At 40.8% G+C, this 20,249-nt stretch overlaps 1 protein-coding gene across 5 annotated transcripts in view; it reads right to left on the reverse strand.

Annotated features, from left to right (window-relative positions):
- Positions 1–20,249, reverse strand: part of SGCD (sarcoglycan delta) — a 601,642-nt gene that overhangs the window by 260,225 nt on the left and 321,168 nt on the right. For 2 of the 5 annotated variants that reach the window (XM_038739913.1, XM_038739909.1), the window contains exon 1: positions 10,318–10,573. The exons of the other annotated variants lie outside the window; for them this stretch is intronic. The gene's annotated coding sequence lies outside the window, so the exon portion shown is untranslated. Of the gene's footprint in view, positions 1–10,317; positions 10,574–20,249 lie in introns of those variants that run through there. 5 annotated transcript variants of the gene reach the window in all.

A 20,249-nucleotide genomic window follows, 5' to 3' on the forward strand; every position in this document is an offset into this window, starting at 1 on the left:
CAGACTGAGCCCCCCTTTTTCCTCCCCTATTCCTTCTGCCCTCCCCATTGCCTCCCCTTCTCTTCCCGCTTCCCCTCCTCACAGCACTTGTATATATTTCTACATATTCATTACTCTATTTTATTTGTACGTACTATATTTTATTAGTGGCGCATATATAGCTATAATTCTATTTATTCTGATAGTATTAACACCTGTCTAGTTGTTTTGTTGTCTGTCTCCCCCTTCTAGACTGTGAGCCCGTTGTTGGGTAGGAACCGTCTCTATATGTTACTGATTTGTACTTCCCAAGCGCTTAGTACAGTGCTCTGCGCACAGTAAGCGCTCAATAAATACAATTGAATGAATGTACAGCAATTGCTTGCTGTGTGATCTTGGGCAAGTCAATTCACTTCTGTGTGCCTCACTTTCCTCAACTGTAAAATGGGGATTAAATACCTGTTCTACCTCTTTAGACCGTGAGTCCCATGAGGGACAAGGACTGGGTCGACCCAGTTGTGTCTGACACATAGTAAGCACTTAACAAATACCATAAAAAAGAACAGTATTGCCTACCCATTTTACAGATGAGGAAACTGAAGCACAGAGAAGTTAAGTGATTTGCGCAAGGGCAAATAGCAGGCAAGTGGCAGAGCCAGGATTAAAATTCAGGTCCTCTGATTTACAGGCCTTGCTGTTTCCACTGGGCTGTGCTGCTCCTCATTTTATTCTGAAAACGAACATATTTGAAAGGCTTCTACCTTTCTTGGATTCAGATAATGTGAGGCCTGAATCTAAAAAGTATCAATTAACACAGCATATCTTAGGGGAAAACCTAATTTGAGCACTCTTTCTTACAAACAAGGGCAGAAGTAGTAGTAGTAATAATAATATTATAATCATAATAATGATAATAACAACTACTATGGTATTTGTTAAGCACTTACTATGTGCCAAACCTAAGATAGATACAAGATAATGAGGTGGACATAGTCTCTGCCCCTCACAGGACTCACAGTCTAAGGGGCATGAGAAGAAGGATTTAACCCCCATTTTACAGATGAGGAAACTGAGGCCCAGGTAAGTTGAGAATTGTCTGGAGTCACACAGCAGGCAAGTGGCAAAGCTGGTATTTGAATCAAGAACTTCTGACTCCAAGGCCTCGCTGCATCATTTGGTCTGAATTATGAGCTAAGAATGACAAAGCTGAGGAAACAAAGCTGTGGTTCTCAAGTTTCTAAATGCACTCTTTAAAAAGGAATTTGTTATACACCAGGGTATCAAATGCAAACCATGTGAGTTTATAGCTATATGGATATTTCCCACTCTGGACTGTAAGCTCATTGTTGGCAGGGAATGTTCCTGTTATACTGTTAAATTTACTTTCCCAAGTGCTTAGTACAGTGCTCTATCCACAGTAAGTGCTCAATAAGTATGACTGATTGTAACTAACATTATTGTAAAGACATTGTATTATCATTAGAACTAAGGTTCAGTGCATGGTTTCTTTACATTATTGAGAGGCTACTGAGCCGGATGATTTCATACTTCACTCCGCTGCCCAGATCATCTTAGTGCAGAAACGCTCTGGGCATGTTACTCCTCTCCTCAAAAATCTCCAGTGGCTATCAGTCAACCTACGCATTAAGCAAAAACTCCTCACCCTCGGCTTCAAGGCTGTCCATCACCTCGCCCCCTCCTACCTCACCTCCCTTCTCTCCTTCTCCAGCCCAGCCCACACCCTCCACTCCTCTGCCGCTAACTTCCTCACTGGGCCTCGTTCTCACCTGTCCCGCTGTCGACCCCTGGCCCATGTCCTCCCCCTGGCCTGGAATGCCCTCCCTCCGCACATCCGCCAAGCTAGCTCTCTTCCTCCCTTCAAAGCCCTACTGAAAGCTCACCTCCTCCAGGAAGCCTGCCCAGACTGAGCCCCCTTTTTCCTCTCATCCTCCCCATCCCCCCAGCCCTACCTCCTTCCCCTCCCCACAGCACCTGTATATATGTTTGTACATATTTACTTTTTATTTTGTCAATGATGTGCTTCTAGCTTTACTTCTATTTATTCTGATGACTTGGCACCTGACCACACGTTTTGTTTTGTTGTCTGTCTCCCCCTTCTAGACTGTGAGCCCATTGTTGGGTAGGGACTGTCTCTATATGTTGCCAACTTGTACTTCCCAAGTGCTTAGTACAGTACTTTGTACACAGTAAGCACTCAATAAATACGATTGAATGAATGACATTCTGGAAAATGAATAATCTTTTAATGACTAAGCTATTTGTGCATTCATGTTAGATTTTTACACATACAATATGGATATAAATAATTATGGTGTTTGGTAAGCACTATGTGCCAAACACTGTTTTAAGTACTGGTGATTAGGTTGTCCCACATGGGGTTCACAGTCTCAATCCCCATTTTACAGATGAGGTAACTGAGGCACAGAGAAGTGACTTGCCCAAGGTCACACAGCAGTCAAGTGGCGGAGGCGGGATTATAGCCCATGACCTCTGACTCCCAAACCCATGCTCTTACCACTAGGCCATGCTGCTTCACACTCTATAAACTCATAAACACATTGTACTTCCCAAGCGCTTAGTAAAGTGCTCTGCACACAGAGAGCGCTCAATAAATATGACTGAATGAACTACAAACTCATGACTTTTGGGGTTGCAGATCCCTTCGGTCCACAAAAGGATTGTTATTTAGTGATTGAAATTAAGATTGCACTTTCTGTTCTGATATAAAGACCACTACTTTTCACATTAAAAATCACTAGACAGAAAAGGTATTTTCTGAACTGCTTTGGTATAGCTCAAGCTTTCACAGTAACACAAATGTCAAAGTCATGGATCTCTTTGCCGCCATCAGTGGGAATCCAAGGAGATTCTTTCCCTTTTCCCAATTTGAATCTGGAGTGTAAATTGGGAAATGGTGCACAATTTTAAACACAACACTGTGGATAGAGTCCTAGGTTGGGAATCAATAGGCATGCATTTCAATCTTAATCTTTTAGGGGACCATGGTGAGATCCCCTCATTTCTTTAAAGCTTTCTGGTTCTTCAACTACTAAAAGACACTCTAAGTTGTAGTGCGATTATGCAAGGGCTCTTCAGAAGGAGTTACATCAATATATATTGCTAATTGGCCATTTTTCCCCAACCTACTTCTACCACAGGGACAGGGGAATGAAGCAATTTACTTCACAAAAACACACCCTTATCTGGAATGGGAAAGTAGCAGTAGTAACAGTATTTATTAAACGCTTACTTTGTTCAGAGAACTGTATTTATTAAGCATTGCGAGAGAATCGGCTAAAAATTCAACAAGAATAAAGTTACGATGGGTCTGACAGGAATCTAAAACTATGTCCCCTCATGAAAGCAGGTAAATGCTGTCGATGCAAGGTGAGTAAACTGTGTAAAGGACTTCTGGTTAATCTGTATGTTCCTATAGCTCTGATGAGCTATACACCCAGTGTGGCTCAGTGGAAGGAGCCCGGGATTTGGAGTCAAAGGTCATGGGTTCAAATCCGGACTCCGCCAACTGTCAGCTGTGTGACTCTGGGAAAGTCACTTAAGTTCTCTGTGCCCCAGTTACCTCAACTGTAAAATGGGTATTATGACTGTGAGCCCCCTGTGGGACAACCTGATCACCTTGTAACCTCCCCAGTGCTTAGAACAGTGCTTTGCACATAGTAAGTGCTTAATAAATGCCATAATAATAATAATAATAATAATAATAATAATGAGCCATATGCTTGGGTATGAAGTGAAGAAGCATTCAGAGAAACAGCGTGGCTCAGTGGAAAGAGCCCGGGCTTGGGAGTCAGAGGTCATGGGTTTGAATCCCGGCTCAGCCAATTGTAAGCTGTGTGACTTTGGGCAAATCATTTAACTTCTCTGTGCCTCAGTTACCTCATCTGTGAAATGGGGATTAAGACTGTGAACCCCATTTGGGACAACCTGATCACCTTATATCCTCCCTAGAGCTTAGAACAGTGCTTTGCACATAGTAAGTGCTTAACAAAATGCCATTATTATTATTATTATTATTATTAATTAAAGGCTTCTACGTAACTGTATCAACAAAGGTTTTTGGGGTTTTTTTTCCTACCGATTGGAAATATTATTAAGGTTTCTTTTGTTACAGGAAGTAATGTTTCCCTTTAAACACTGATCTACAACCAAATGTGACTGATAATCAGAAATGAAAACTCTCCCAAGAAGGTACAAATTAATGATCGCATCTGGAAAATACATTTTTTGATCACACATCAAGGAACTTATCTGAATTTGAAAATATTTGAATTTTATACTGTATATTTTATGATGGACATAGAACAATAATACATGATGTTGGTATTTTTAATTGTTTCTTAATAACACTAATATCAATCAATGATATTTATTGAACACTTTACTAAGTGCTATGGAGAATACAACACAATTAGCAGACACATTCCCTGCCCATAATGAGCTTACATATTTGTTAAGCACTTTTTGTGTGCCAAGCACTCTTCTAAGTACTGGGGTAAATACAAGCTAATTAAGTCGGACACTGCCCGAGAAGTGGTGTGGCCTAGTGGAAAGAGCATGGTCTTGGGAGTCAGAGGACCTGGGTTTTAATCTTGGCTCCACTACTTGTCTGCTGTGTGACCTTGGGCAAGTAACATAACTTCTCTGTGCTTCAGTTACCTCATCTGTAAATTGGGGACTAAGACTGTGAGCCCCATGTGGAATATGGACTGTGCCTAACCCGATTAGCATGTCTCTACCCCAGCACTTATTACAATGCCTGGCACATAGTAAACAGCAAATACCATAAAACAGGACAAAAAACCATCCCCTGAACTTTCACTGTGCTCATAATCTGTGTATACTATGTGCCTCATACTGTTCTAAGGACTGGTGTAGATACAATATAAGCAAATCAGACACACACCTTTTCCCACAGTCTAGGGAGTGTGAAAAACAGGTATTTAATTCCCATTTTACAAATGAGGAAACTGAGGCGAGAACCTGAGTGACTTGCCCAAGGTAATAAAGCAGGCAATTGGTGGAGCCAGAATTAGAACCCAGATTAGGTTAAAAATTGATATAGAAGCCAGTTTGGATTTCCATCTCCCTGGAAAGCTTTAAGCTGCGGCAGACCTGAAAGGAGCAGGGTGGACTAGATGATTTCCCTAGGTCAATCAATCACAGTAAATCAATCATATTTATTCATATTTATTAAGCATACACTATGTGCAGCACACTATTCTAAGTGCTTGGGAGTACAATATAACACAGTTATACCTCATCTGCAAAGTGGGGACTAAGACTGTGAGCCTCATGTGGAATATGGACTTTGTCTAACCCGATCAGCTTGCTTCTATCCCAAAAGTTAGTATAGACATGCTCCCTGCCCACTGTGAGCTTACTGTCTAGCGGTCCTTGCTGGTACAAAGAATCTTCAGTTCAAAGTCCTAGGCATTGCCACTCGCCACGAGAAAAGCAGGGGACGACAAAGCACCATTCAGAGAACAGCATCCCCTCCATGTAAGCAATGGGCAATGAAGGAAGGATGGGCGGCTCAGAGAAGTAGGCTGGGGATGGCTGAGTATGTACTTTTTCCAAAACATCTCCCCACCACACTGGCCAGCTCATCTGCTCCCACCAGACCTCGGTCAGTCAGGTCTCTGACCATTCTTCCTTCTCTGACTTGGGAGATGGACAGAGCGTCACTGAGCAGCTGGCAACCATTTGTGCTGGAGAGGCACTTCCTGACAGGAAAGTGGTGATTTTTTGGGGCTGCTGTCAGTTTGGAGGGTCACTACATCCCCCTAAACCATAGGCTCTGCTATATAGGTACACCTTATATCCAAGCGCTTAGTACAGCTGCACACAGTAAGCACTCAATAAATACGATTGAATGAACAGCCCCATCTGTGACAACTGTCCCTAGATCTCAAAGTACAAGAATGTGTCTTTTCACTGTTGCATTGTACTCTCCCAAGAGCTTAGTAGAATGCTTAATACATATGACTAACTAACCTGTGGCATAGAAGACAACCCTCAGCTACCATCCCTGATCACCATCAGACTCCACCTTCCAAATGTTTAGATCGTTGAGGTTGGGGTGGCTGTGGTTATGAATTCTTAAAAGCCCTGAGCGGAGAGCAGCATAAAACCTCTCCCTTAGCCACGATGTTCTCAAACTCATTGTTCTCATTGCCCTTTATGTTGTTTTTCTGTGAACCGTTGTGAACCACGCTTACTCTCTCACATTTTGAGCTCCTTGGAGCCAGGGACCCTAATTCTCTTGTGTGTGTTTTTCCCAGCACTTAGCACAGTGCTTTGTACACAATCAGCACTCAACAGATACCACTGAATTAAAAAAAATATATACAAAGAGCAGTGCCAGCCAAACACGCAACTCAAACATCTTATTCGGTGATGTTAACAAGGAAAATGCAAGACTGGGAAAAATGGAGAATGAGAAAGAGAGAAAGGGATATAAAAATAACGGAAAAGAGGTAGAGGAATGCAAAAAAAGTTATGAAACTGAGGAAAGAGAAGGACAAATGAAAGGGAAATAAACAAAGGAAACATGAAAGTGCTGATTCTCAGTCCAGTTTTCTCTGAAGGTTTCCATCCCAAACACACCCAGTTCAACATCATAAAATAAAACCATTTCCACAGAAAAGGGTCTCAACCTTTAATGTTTTTTAGACTCTCAATCAGTGCAAATCCACTGATCAAATGTTTATACTCCACCTGATAACAGAATGGTTTCCAGTCAGCAACAATCTGTTACCAAGTTTAGCAGGAATGTTCACAGAGAATTGGATCCCATTACCCTTAAGAGGGCAAGACCCTGAGCAAGAGCTGGTGACAGATTGTCAGTATTCTAACTTTTAACCACAAATTGTATTTCTGTTAATGAGGGCCAGTTCCCTATTTACCAAGAAACACAAAATACAAAAACATGAAAAAAATACCCCCAAATTTCCAAAGCTGTACCATAACACTGGGATAGCAAATGAGCAAATGTGATTTATGTTTCAGATGAAATACAGAGCGCTCCTCCCCTGTCTCACAGTAAAGTCTGTTAAAGGTCAACATATCCTACTGTTTAGTCTAGGTAACAAACCAAATACAACAATGAAAACTGACAGAATAACCCAACTGTATTTCTTTATGTATGTACCTGTGGAGGCTGAGAGTGGTGAAAAACTGTTGAATCTTATAGGGGGCAAATACACACAAGTATTCAGGGTAACTCACTTCCTTCAATCTCCAATCTCTATTTCCTTTCAACAAATTGGGTGGGTTCTTTTCTTGAATTATCTAGATAATTGAGAAATTGCTTCAAACTCTCATTTGATCTTCTACATGAAGACATATCTAAAATCTTTTATTCTTTCAGATGTTTAACTTCTATTTCAGCAATTATCTGGGCTTAGTTCAGGCTCTACAGTGTTACCAGCACAGAGCAGTCATCCAGGGCAAATTGGTAAGCCCAACCAATTTCTCTATGTTTGGAAGTTGCACAGAACAGTACCTTCCACCCCATATTTCCAGTATCTCCTTTCCAAGTCCCCAACCCCCACTGCCCCCCACCCCCCCAACCACACTCTTTCCCTCATGATCTTTTTACTCTACTCATTTACCCAGACAATGGCTTTTCCATTTGCCTTTAGCTAAGGTCATAACAGAAAGGCACATAACATAAAAAATAATTATCCTGCATGTTTTAGCCTTTGTACTGTACTCAACTATAAAGCCAAACCAAACTACAAACCTGAAACACTTTGCAACAGGAAGTCCTCTGATTTGAAATAAAGCTTTACCTACTTCATATGAAGTTTTAGTTATGACAGCTGAAAAAATATGTTTGTCTCTCCCACCTTACAGTCGGAATCTTTAAAAAGCCAAGTACCTGGAGTGCTAGCTTTGCTTCTCTCTTCTTAAAGATGGCTCTTTCACCACACCCTTTTCCCCTGCACACCCCGCCACCCCCCACCACACACACACACACAAAAAAAAACCCCAACACACGGGTGTTGTCACTCAACACATCCAGCTGGAAGACCTCAGGGATCCAGTTCTAATTAAAAATAAAGTCTCTGGAGTCTGGTGCCTCCCTGCTAGGAAACATGAGAACCACTGCAGCTACAGTCCAACTAATGTGATATCCAAACTCCTTCCAGAAGGGACGGAGCTAGCCATGTGGTTTCTTTCCTCACAGAATTGCACAATTCTTTGAATTTGAGGTAATGTTTTATCCTTTTGGACTGACCACAGACATCAAGGGAAATGGGTCTCTGCTTAGCAGTTTCCATCCTGCATTCAAGTGCCCCAACTTGTGCAGTTAGGAAATTCCTCAGACTCAGAAACCACTGTCAGTTACCTCCACACCCTCTCACCCTTGTTCTCTCCTCTCATTTCTAAAATAAAATGTCACTGGAGTCTGTCATTTATCTTCCTAGTTCCTTAAAAAATTGTCTCCAAGTTTAAGACTCTTCTAATACCAGCCTTTCAACCTGGACTCACATTTGCAAACTTCTTGTTCTTCCTAGGGCTAAATATGGATCAGTATCAGATTTAAGTTTAGGAGCAATCTTGGTCACGTCTCCTTTCCACCAGGATGTTACTTTAGCTTAGCTCATAACTGGCCCTAAACTAACTTGACATTTTATATCATTCTAGAGATATTTTGAGAACCACCCAAACATAGCAAATTTTTATCCAAATTATCTTGGTTGAGCTGAGCTGTCCCAAACCTACTGATTGGTTCCCTGTAAGGAGCAATGATCTGCTTTAGGGATAAATTTCCTAAAGTGATCTCTACATTTGAAAAGTACTGTAAGCTCCTTGTAGGCAGGGAACATTAGCTATCAAGTGCTTATATTGTATTTTCCCTAGCGCTAAGTACAGTTCTCTGCACGCAGTAATTGTTAAATGAATATGACTGATTGATCGACATCTCCTCTCCTTCCTGCTGTAATGAATACATTCTGACCCCTGAAATAAGCAGAATGCACTGATCAGGCTCAACATAAACTGGAGAGAAACTGGAAAGGCTTTAAAAAATTAAAAGATAACTTAGACAGATGGAATTCCCACCCTATTTTTTAAAGAAACTTGCTTCATACAGCCTTACACATTACAGGATTTGACAGGGAATAGCTTCTTTTAGTTGGTACTCATAACTTTCAGAAGCTGTGAGCCCATCAGGATACCCTGGAGGAGCATTAACCACATCACTGAAATAAGACATTTTATAATCAAATACATGAAAGGGTACTGTACTACAGCCTGTTTTGAAAAGAGCCATGCCTCTGTTACTGCCCCTTTATATCACTCTCCAGTTACTCCCCCTCACCTCTTAAATCCAGCATTGATGAAAAGCATTACCAATACATTGCCATATCTACTCTAGGGATAAATAAATGTTACAGAAGAACAGGCAGTGACAGAAAAAACACCCACAGCTGTAGAAAGCTATTATGGCAAATATGCTGAACACTAACTTCCAGGAACTAAAGTTCTTTAGAATCTTTATCTAGCCTGCACAGGATGAAAGCAACTTTAACGCTGTAACCCCGAGAAGACAGTAGTGAAAACAAGCAATAGCAACAAAAATTGTCAAGTTTCCATAACAGAAGCCCTTCTAAATAAAATACATGCCTTAAGAGAATACAAGATTACTATAATTACTATTAATTTACTATAGTATTTTGCAAACATAGACTAAAACTGCAGGTTGACTTCCTTAAATGAGAAAAATTGAAATCCAAGCTAAAAAGAAGCACATTCTGAATGGTAAATGTTGCTACAGCATATTTTCAGGCAAATGTAAAGATTCCACAGCAGCACACAATATACTGTCTACTACTCAAGATATGCCTGAAAGTGCCACTTCTAATATCAACTGACCTGCAAGTTCAATTTCCTTATTAAATGAGAATTGTATACCAGCTAACATTTCTGGAATTAGGATGATTTATGAGCCCAATCTGGCAGTGGTGGAAGTGCAATAGTATTTTTCCATGCAGAGACAAAAACTTAGGGAATACTGGAACAGACTGACTCCATGGATTCAGCTCCATGGATATTTTTACACAAGTTTTGCCAGCTAAATCCGAACTGTAAAAAGAATATGCTTCAGATCGAATCCCTCCCGAAGAAAAAAAAGACTGATACTATATCTGATTAGTGCAACTGCGGCTTCCAATTTAATGGCTTTAAAAAAAAAAAAACTTTCATGACAGCAAACAGCCATGTCCCACCCTCTGACCAATCCCCAAATACTAGAAAGCACAGAAGAGCAAGAACTTAACAGGATCTTACCTCTGTCTCTCAGACTCCGGCAGATTCAAAACCATGCACAATCCCAGCTCCCAGGCTGTGCAGAGAAGACAGAGGAAGAGAGAGGGCTCTTGTGGAGCAGAGCGAGGCCTAGCCCGTGTTCAGAAGCTGCCCCTGTCAGATTTTCCAACGGCAGAGTTGCAGCCAAGTCCCTGCCCAGGCCTGAAGAATTTCCTGAACAGCATTCCCGTTCTTTCTCTAACTGCTTTGAAACCACATTCTGTCCTTACTTCAATAAGGCTTTGTCGGGCCAAGTTACAGCTACTGGTCTGGCTCCAGATATCAATTGGAAACACATGTGTCATACACTAAAAGCTTCCCCCACCCCTTCCAACCACCACCGGGCCCCTCCCCTTTCCCCAGAACAGAGCGTCTGCACGCCTTGCCCTGAGAACTATAATGTAAACCATTTCTATAACAGATTCTGATTTTTCAGCAATTTTCCCCACAGCCTCATCTTTAGAATACTAGATTCGGAGGGATCATATCTCTCTTTTTGACAACACTGACTCTTTTTAGCATTCTACTCATATCCAGTATCTCAAAATGAACCGAGTCACAAATCACCCTTGATGGGCTTTATAGATAACCTATTAACACCATGAGCTAAGAATGCAAATTTGATTTCATTAAAATGCCTCGCCTTTACTTACATTTCCATTGCTAGAAGGTAAAGAATATTTTTAGCATTTCTAGACTTTGTTGAGCACATCAGAGCTGTACCTGGACCTTGACATGCACTACTATAACAGCTGCAACTAACAATAATGCAATTAATTTTCAAACACTTTCATTTCCCTCTGCTTTTTAACCCTGGTAAAGCTGAAAACATAACATTTAAAATTAAGCACTGTTATTCCTGCTATGTTATTCCTGTATTTTATTATAATTTAAATTGATGACATATACCTTTAATTAGAATGGCTTCTAATTCTCAGGACCTGAAATTATGTCCAGGTGCCACTGTTAAGGCTCAGGTATTCTGTAGCTTTATTTGTTCCAGAACTGCCATTTCCCTTTATAAAAATTCAAATGTAAACCCAGAAATATACAACGATGTCCCCCCTTCTTCACCCACGTTAAATCCTACCACAAATGAAAAGTAGCAAAAGAGTTGTCAAGGTAACAATGTAGAAAAGAAATTTTAAAGAGAGATTTTTTTCAAACTAAAATTTGCTGTTAAATCACACCCAAAGAATCGTCGTGCTGTATTTTGGGCAGGTTTGTACTTCAAGGAAACTGTTTTACATTATTTGAAGTAACTTGGGATATCGGTCTTGGGAGTTGTTTGCAATTCAAGTTTCACTTATGTTGAAGACTGCAGGACTTGGCTTATAGGTTTTAAATGCTGTTAACCTGTGGGATGTGGATCAATCAATCAATGGCATTTATTACTTACCATGTGCAGAGCATCGTACTAACTACTTGGAGGAGTACAATACACAACAGAGGTGGTAAATACAGTCCCTGCCTACCAGGATGTGTGCATGGGTGCATTTCAAGGGCCAAAATTGAGTTCACTTTCTCAAATCTGGCAACTCTCTTCTGAACAAAAGCAGTATGCTGTGTACTCAGCACCCTGCTCTGAAAGTTGCTGTGAAAGCACGAACTTATTCTCACCTACCAAGTAGGAAATGAACTTGGCAATACATATTTGATTGGCTTTCCTGAGCCTTCTGTTATTGTTTTGCCATAAAGTGACATCAACTCCTTTCTGATAACAGAAGTGTCAATGCAGACCCACTTGTTCCCTGAGACATTTTGCTACTTTAATTTTCTAAGCATAATGCTTTACTTTTTCTATCAGAATGTAAACTAAGCAAAACAAATTTGGCAGTAGTTGGGCTAGGTATAAAGCAAATAAATCATAGGTAGTGGTTGGGTTAAATATTAGCATCCTCTTACCACACCTTGCTTTTCACTCTTCCACCTCCAGTTCATTCATTCATTCATTCAATAGTATTTATTGAACGCTTACTGTAGGCAACACACTGTATTAAGCGATTGGGAGAGCACAATATAACAACAGACACATTACTGCCCACCACGAGCTCACAGTATAGAGGGGGAGATAGACATTAATAGAAATATATAAAAAGATAAATAAATAAATTACAGATATATACATATGTGCTCCAATCCATTGCCTAAACCTTTCCCTGGCTGGGACTCCCTTCCCTTATTAGACCCGGTTGGAGGCTGGGGGAGGGAAAGAGGGAGAGAAGTGGGGGTTGAAGAGAGAAGGGGGCAGGGTATCTGAAATCATTTAAATTAGGCCCCAGTGTGGATTTTGGGAGAAGAGGATTTGATGAACTAGGTCTCCTGGTTTGTTTTACTGAGAATCTGAGGGCTGTTCGTGGATTTTACATCCATTTGGGGCATGGTTTTAACCAGAGCTTGACAGCTGCTTTACCCTACAATAGGCGGGGGGGGGGGGGGGGGGGGGGGTATTTTCTGAATTACCTGGGGACATTAGAAGCAGTGTGGCCTCGTGGATAGATGACATGGGTTCTAATCCCAGCTCCTCCACTTGACTGCTATATAACTTTGGGCAAATCACTTAACTTCTCTGTGTCTTGGGTACCTCACACACCCTACATGGGACAGGGACTCTGTCCAACCTGATTATCTTGCATCTATCTCAGTGCTTAGTTCAGTGCTTGGAACATAGTAAGCACTTAAATACCGTAATTATTTTTATTATGTCTGTTACTGTACTCTGGGAGAACCTTTAATCAACACACAAAAGTGCATGAGATGGCAGTTTGGGAACAAGAATAATAATTGTTAAGGGTTTACTATGTGTGAGGCACTTTACTAAAGGCTGGGATGGTTACAACCTAATCAAGTCCCTCTCCATGTGTGGCTTTCAGACATAAGTCCCCACTTAACAGATGAGGTAACTGAGGCCTAGGGGATAATAATAATAATAATAATAACAATAATGGTATTTTTTAAGAGCTTACTATGTGCCGAGCACTGTTCTAAGCAGGGTAATCAGGTTGTCCCATGTAGGGCTTACATTTTTAATCCCCATTTTACAAATGGGGTAACTGAAGCCCAGAGAAATTAAGTGACTTGCCCAAGGTCACACGGTAGACAGTGGCAGAACGGGGATTAAGACCCAGGTCCTCTGATTCCCAAGCCCATGCTCTTTCCACGAAGCCACATGACTTGCCCAAGGTCACACAGCAGACAGATGGCAGAACCAGGATTAGAATCCATGACCTTCTTACTCCCAGGCCTGTGTTCATTCATTCAATCGTATTTATTGAGCACTTACTGTGTTCTATCTATTGATGCACCGTACTGCTTCTCTAATTCTGGCCTAGATTCAATTTAGTCTGGGAGCTTCACCAAAAAGCCATCAATGCTAAGGGGGCAGGAGTCGGAGAAATTCTAGCAATTGGTTGTGGGTGGGTTTGCAACATCATCTAAAGAGACTCCTCAGAGCCTAACCTTTGCCTTCGGGGGCTAATCCACCCAGCCCATTCCCTACAAATAATACCTGGGAAAACAACAATTCCTAACAATAGGGTATCATGATTCTTAGAGGATTGTCCAACTTCACCGTATAAGTGTAGAAAATCATTTGATTTAGAAGCCAAAATAATTTAAAACATCTAAAAACTTGAAATTTTTTCTATCTCTGGTTCATTTCACAAATTAACCCTAGTGAGAAATGGCTCTCAAATGTGAGTATTCAAATCCCAACTGGCAAATTTCCACTGACACTGCACTTTACACTCTAAAGTATTTACTTCTAAAGTAGAAGAAGCATGGCTCAGTGGGAAAGAGCCCGGGCTTTGGAGTCGGAGGTCATGGGTTCAAATTCTGGCTCCACCAACTGTCAGCTGTGTGACTCTGGGCAAGTCACTTCACTTCTCTGTGCCTCAGTTACCTCATCTGTAAAATGGGGATTGAGACTGTGAGCCCCACGAGGGACAACCTGATAATCTTGTAACCTCCCCGGCGCTTAGAACAGTGCTTTGCACATAGTAAGCGCTTAATAAATGCCATTATTACTTTTGATAGGGCTTGATATTTTGGATCTAGACACAAGATCAATCAATGGTATTTACTGAGTACCTACTGTGTGCAGAGCTCTGTACTAAGCACTTGGGAGAGTACAGTACAATAGAGTTGCAAACCGTGTTCCCTGCCCAGAACAAGCTTACAGTCTACAGGAGATTCAGTGTCTTCTTGATTCATATTGTTTTATTCTCATCCTTCCTTCTATATAACACCAGTCAATTTAATTACACATCTAAAATTAAAATGTACACACTGTTTTGATTCAATATTAATAAAATTTGTATATATTTTGGCATTCATTTAATAAAACCTTTAGCTCTTCACAAAGTATTTTCCATGCTTTCAAATTATATAGAAAAGTTGTGCTCGGCTCACAACTCTTAAGATCCAAGTGACTTTCCAAAGTATTATATAATAAACATTGGGTGAACCATTCTGTGACATCTAGACTCATTTCAGGCAATTTTGTCTTCCTGAATGTCACAGTTTGTGTCGTCTCTTGGGGAAATTAAATTGGGAAAAAATAGTCACTCTGGGAACCATTTCAGTTCAATACCTGCGTATTCCTTAACCCCTGCTCCTCAAAACTCCTGAAAAATGTTTAATGGCTACCCATTCCCTTCTGCATCAAGCAACAACTTCTGATCATTGGCTTTATTGCCAATTTGCCACTTGGTCCTCTCATCGTGCCTCTCCCACTTCCGACCCCTTGCTCGTGCTCTTCCTCCTGTCTAGAATTCTTTCTCCCATAGAGTCACCAGACCTCAGTTCTCCCCATTTCCAAAGCCCTTCTGAAATCATATTTTCTCCATGAGACCTTTCCAATTAATTTCCCTTTTTCCCTGATCGTAACTCCACAGACACCTTCTCAGAACTTCTGCACCGACTATGCACTTACGTATTCACTACTACAGTGCTGTCTTTGTACATACCCTATTACTTTAACATTCACTCACCTATCTACTCTCCTTCTTCCTCTTTGTGAAAACTTTTCTTAGTGTCCATCTTCCTGGCTAGATTGCAAGCTACTCAGGGACAGGACAGGGATCATGTGCCAGGGAAGGGGCATGGAAGGAAGATGATTGGGAAAGTCTCCAAAGAAAATAAGAAGGTTAGCAAACAAGTAAGTGTCCTTGCTTTCAAGGAGTTGGCTGGTCCCTGTTGATTCCCTCCTCCATTTTCAGAGACCAGGCAGGTACAAAGGCTGGAGCTCATTTTTGGAACTCAACTGAGTACAAAATAAGATTTGGGTTCAGAGCTCCAAGCTAGCAGTCACAACCAGAATCTCAAAACTGCATTTCAATACTGCAGAGAGTCAAATAGAGAGAGTAACTACAATATAGACTGTAAGATCATTGTGGGCAGGGAATATGTCTGTTTATTGTTGTATCGTATTCTCTCAAATACTTAGAACACTGCTCTGCACACAGTAAGTGCTTAATATGACTGACTGAATGAATGAATCTACTGTACTTTCTCAAGTGCTGAGAACAGTGCTTACACACAGTAAGCACTAATTAAACACTCCTAATTGTTCTACTTATCATGAAATTATGGTTCAGACAGTATAAATGACTTTTACCTCAAGCACATCTGTACAAAATGAGTCCATGTGGCCAAAACAGATTTTGCAACTTAAGTATTTAAGGTGGTCATCCCAAGATGTTTATTAGATCTATGAGGATCTGCCATAGGGACTGCTTTTCTACTCTTTTTCTTGAATTCTTATTACCTATTGAGCTCATCTAAAGGTGAAGAAGATTGAAAAGGAGACAATCCTTAGGGTAACAACAGCTTAGCCTACTTAGACTGTGAGCTCCATGTGGGACAGGGACTTAACTTATTTCTACCCAGGGCTTATAACAGTGCTTGACACACAGTAAACAATTACTATTATTAGACACACCATGATTCACATTGAAAATCTATATAATTACTTGCTGTCAGCAGACACAGTGGGCTTCAAATCACAATTTGTGGCATAAACATTCAGTTGTAAGTCTGGTCATTTAACTCAATGAGCAAATTTATTTCTAATCACAAACAAAACTCAAGAAAACTGTGAGGGGAAATGTCACAGGGTGCATAAGGTGCAACCCTAACAGTTTTAAAATGTCAGAAAAGATAAGAAAATATATTTTTTTGAAAACCCTGTATATCTTTCAGATTTATACCAGGAAAACCCTGAAATTAATGATATACAGGGATCACCATTTGCATTTCAAATCACATCACAGCATGTTTTGGAGAAATGGGAGATGGAAGGCTAACAGTTCTACAATGGGAAGGTTCTGAACCCAAGCTTCGCACTTGAGGAAGCTGATATGCTTATTATAAAGCTAAGACATATAGAACAACAAATAGTCAAAGAGGTCACTAAACAAAGCTTACTTCAGGGATTCAAAGTATATTGTTGAAAGGGAGAGTAGTTCAAATGCTAAAATGGAACAATGTAAATAAAACTGTTCCACAACATTGAGGTATTTTATGTACAGTTACAGTGTACTAAGAATGCTTAGTTATGGGAGTAGTTGGATGGTTGAACTTCCTTTTAAAATAACTGCAGAAATAAGGAAATGAAAACTAAATGTCAGAAGAACAATTTAGATATGCATAAAGTGAGGTGTGAACAATAAGAGAAGGCTGTCAACTGGGGAGCCAGATGTTAGAGCTGTATTTTCCTTGTTCTGGGGATTGGCCGAAGGATACGTAAACTTGGCAGGCAACAATTACATTTTTGACATCTGAATGCATGTAACTCTGCACACCATAAGTGCTCAGTGAATGCCACTGATTAATGTATTTCAGGAATCTCTTCAATCAAATAAAATTTATTGAGTATCTGATGCGTGTAGAGGACTGGACTATGCTTTTGGCTGGATATAACAGAGCTACCAATTTGGTCACATTGTACTCTCCCAAGTGCTTAGTCCAATGCTCTGCACATAGGAAGTGCTCCATAAATACGACTGAAGCAGAAAAACACTGTTGTCCCTGCCCTAAAGGCATGGCTCAGTGGAAAGAGCCCTGGCTTTGGAGTCAGAGGTCATGGGTTCAAATCCCCGCTCCGCCAACTGTCAGCTGTGTGACTTTGGGCACGTCACTTAACTTCTCTGTGCCTCAGTTCACTCATCTGTAAAATGGGGATTAAGACTGGGAGGGCCCCTTGGGACAACCTGATCACCTTGTAACCTCCCCAGTGCTTAGAACTGTGCTTTGCACATAGTAAGCACTTAATAAATGCCATCATTATTAATATTATTAAAGGAGTTTACAATCTAATGGGAGAGAGTGGTAGATACTACTTTTTTTACAAATACTGGACATGGGAAAAAAACTGCTACAACTGCTGAAAGCAGGAATATGGCAGGAAAACTTGAGAAAGAGTACAAATCAACACAAGTCAATGTTAACATAAATGCTAAAGGCAGTTATTAGATTGGTCTAGCCTTGGAAAGGAGAGATTAATCAGGGAATGTCTTCTGGAGTAGGTGGGGTTTTCAGGAGGAAACTGAATAAAGGGGACTTCTTATGGGAGGGATTTTCAAGCAGGAGGAACCAGAATCACATCTCAGACAAACAGAAGTTCAAAGCCCTTTTCGATGAATAACTGCTGTTATCCCTTTCGATAGTTCCTAGGATAAACAAAAGTAGGAATCAGAGGGCAGTTCCCCTTAAATCCAAGCTACAGGAAAAATGTAGTTGTAAATTTTAAAAATCAAACAAATGCACTGTGTTGTACTGTATTCTCCCAAGCATTTCATACTCAATACAATACACACAATACATACTCAATAAATACCACTGATTGATAGTAATATTTTCTTGAGAATGGCTTTGATTCAATAGTTTCATTGATGTTCAGCTTATAAAAATGGAATGATCCTTCAATAAATGAGTTCTTTTCCTCTCCAGATTGCTTTTCCGTTGGCTATGATGTTTTGTTAGAAAGAATTCCTTATATCCTAGTGGAGGAGAGGTGGAGAGTAGAAGAGATTTCCAGGAAAAAGGTCCTTGGCCAGCTAAGCCGCAAGACCCCTTGTCTCAAGGCTTAAACCATTACTATTGAGTTTAAGACTTAGATCTTAAAAAAAGGATCTGCCAGAAGCCAGGTAGGTTGCTTTGCATTCCCCTTTACTGGGAAATATTGGCTGGAGTAGTGGAATAGCTCATAATATAAATCAAACTAAAATGGAGATGGGACTCTTAGCCCAGGAAATGAAAGTTAGCTCTGGATTTCTAAAAGAAGATTACAAATTGTCTCTGGGAGCTTGCGATAAGCAGTGTTCAGGTCATGGTGGAGCTAATGGGGTTAGGACTTGTCTTTACCTGGGCCAAGTCAGGTCAAGGTTATGAGGAATTAACAGGGCAGAGTAATGGAAGAGCAAATAAGGTTAAGTTTTGTCTCTGGCAGTCTGGGATCAGGCAAATTCAGTTCATAACGGAGATAATGGAGGGCTAAAATAATGGAGGAGCTAACTGCTTTGGACATGGAAGAACTAACAGGGGTAGGAATGTGGTTGGAAGTCTGGGACCATCAATCAATCAATCAATGATAATTTCCTGAGTGCTTACTTTGTTAAGAGCTCTGTACTAAGTCAAGTTCAGATCTTGGAGAAGCTAACGGGGTTAAGATCACTGGGCAGCAAATGGGGAGTTAAATAAGTAGGGTTAAGATCAAGGGGGTCAAAATGTGTACAAGAATAGCCTGGACACTGTTGCCTTGGGATTGGGGGGAAGGTTTGTTTGGTGGTTGTGTGAAGCGTTTAGAATATTGTGGGAACTACCACCATTGCTGTCAACAGGGAACTCCTGGGCTTATCTCGCTTTCTCATCTCTCTCTATAAAGTCAATTGATGCAGTTGATTTCATCCATCTATTTCTCTCCCTATATACAACAGCCAGGAGTATCTATTTGATGCAGAAAGAAATGGATAAGCATCTGAGGTTTTTGAGGAGTTTTAGAAAGGCAGCCTGCAGACTGAAGGACAGACTAGAGAGGGGAAAGGATGGAGGCAGGGAGAACAGATGGGAGGCTGACATTATTGAGAATATAATTATATTTCAAGAACTCCTTTTGCAACTTTGATACCTAAATGTCCATTCTCGCATCATAATTATCTCCAAACTCTTACTTTTATCTTCTTTCCTTAAGTAATATTCAGTCTTTATTATCCCCTAACTTTGTTCATATGATTGCCTTCCCTTTTTCCCCGAGTCCTCTTTTACCCCCCTATCTTTTAGTCCAACAGCAGCATCTGTCAGCATGCTCTCCATTCTGACTCCTCCAGGAAGCACTGTAAAGCCTGCTGAGGGAAGCTTGTCTCCGGTTATGGATTCTGGAAAGCAGCATGGTCAGTGGAAAGAGCCCGGGCTTTGGAGTCAGAGGTCATGGGTACAAATCCCACCCAACCAATTGTCAGCTGTGTGACTCTGAGCAAGTCACTTCACTTCTCTGGGCCTCAGTTACCTCATCTGTAAAATGGGGACTAAGACTGTGAGCCCCCCATGGGACAACCTGATCACCTTGTAACCTCCCCAGCTCTAAGAACAGTGCTTTGCACATAGTAAGCGCTTAATAAATACCATTATTATTATTATTATTATTGGTCTCTGGATACCATGTTGAGGTAGATGAAAACAGAGAGGACAACTTGGCACCTTCCTGACTATTTCTTTAGAGGTTACACTGATCATTTCCTCTTTACCCAACACATAGAGGCATTTGCTTCACCCAAGCATTTGCTCATAATTAGTCTGACGGCTCCTTTCATTTACCGACTCTTCTGGGAAATATGCTAAGGTGTAAAGGCTAGTAGACCTTGTTATTAGGTATAATGGAAGTGTTCCTTTTCATTTCTCGAGCAACACTAATGTAA

Source organism: Tachyglossus aculeatus, chromosome X1 (assembly GCF_015852505.1).
Source record: "Tachyglossus aculeatus isolate mTacAcu1 chromosome X1, mTacAcu1.pri, whole genome shotgun sequence".
In the NCBI taxonomy this organism is placed as follows: domain Eukaryota; kingdom Metazoa; phylum Chordata; class Mammalia; order Monotremata; family Tachyglossidae; genus Tachyglossus; species Tachyglossus aculeatus.